Source organism: Pteropus vampyrus, unplaced genomic scaffold (genome assembly GCF_000151845.1).
Source record: "Pteropus vampyrus isolate Shadow unplaced genomic scaffold, Pvam_2.0 Scaffold26, whole genome shotgun sequence".
Taxonomy (NCBI): domain Eukaryota; kingdom Metazoa; phylum Chordata; class Mammalia; order Chiroptera; family Pteropodidae; genus Pteropus; species Pteropus vampyrus.
The window spans coordinates 12,983,162-12,984,577 of record NW_011888807.1 but is presented as its reverse complement, the minus strand read 5'-3'; positions in this window follow the sequence as shown (position 1 = coordinate 12,984,577).

Here is a 1,416-nt window from a genome sequence, read left to right as displayed (position 1 = left end):
TTTAAGCAGAGATTTGTTTATTTAAATAGGTATACTTATTTTATAGTTGCATTTTAGCACTTAAATTCTTCTATAGACAATCACAGAGGTTTTTATTTGTTTGTTTGTTTGTTTGTTTGTTTGTTTGTTTTTCCCTCATGTACTCTGTGATTCTGGACTACAATGTCATCTTTAGTGAGAATTTAACCAAAGTTTCTTGTTTAACCTAGAGTAAGATGATATCTTCCAAAGACATTTTGTATTTGTTTCTTCCAGCTGCTCACACACGTCAAGTAGTTGGAATAACCTTTTTATGTTAAAATCAAAGTTTAAAGAAATGTTTTGTTTCCCTCAATACTTTCTTGTGTTCTTTCTATATCTGCAGGCATTTTATTTTTACTAACTCACACGATGTGCAGCCCTTCTGGAATTCTAGTTTATACAAGGATCATTGCTTTGATTTCTCTCTTATACTGCTCCAATGTCTTGATTCTTGTCCCCATTTAGGCATTAAAGCCAAAGCCAGTTGATTGTCAAGATAATACTTTCTTTTCTCATATTATACTGCCTACCACCAAGCTATTGAAGCATCAGTTCATATATTTTCACTCTAGTTTTTGCTGATTCTTTCCTTTGTTTCTGACACCTAGATGTTTTTTTCCTTTTATGTTTCTAGGATTAACAGGTATTCAAATGGAGTTTTGACTACATTTTATCCAGAATTTCTATACATTTGTACCGATAGAATTTTTAAGTTATTTTATTCCATTATCGTGTCATAATTAGTTATACATTCTGACTCTTCAGACATGTTAACCCTTTTATATGATTTTTACATTTCATCAGAAGGTTTTTTTTTTTTATCTTATAGAATATTTACCAAATAATTTAATGAGAATTGATTAAAGGCATTGTTCCCTTACAAATATTATCCCAAGTTGCATTTTCCCATATTGTAAACTAAAACATGTAAATAATTAAGCTAATCACATATTTATAATCAATACCACAGATATTCATTTATATAAATTTGTTAATATTACTTTTAAAAAGAAGCTCTAATTTCTTCTCTTCACCAATATCTTTTTTCAGGATACCTGGTTCTGCAAAAATAGTAGTGGATCTCATTTCATAACTTTGAAGTTTTCCACGTAGTCACTAAAACGCAAGTAGTCAAGTTTGACCACTTGAATATATATTTCACACACACAAAAATTTAATTCCCAGTTTTATTTGATTCCAAACTTAGTCTCAACCAGTTACTAATATCAGTAATGTTTAACAACTAACAATTAATTAGAAATTGTTTCTAATCATTACCAGAGTTTTAATCAATTTTTTTGGAGACTTTCTATTTTAGTTCTGATATCTCCTTTTCATTCACATCTAATAAAAATGAACATTTTTATTTTCCAGATATGCTTGACTACCTTTAGA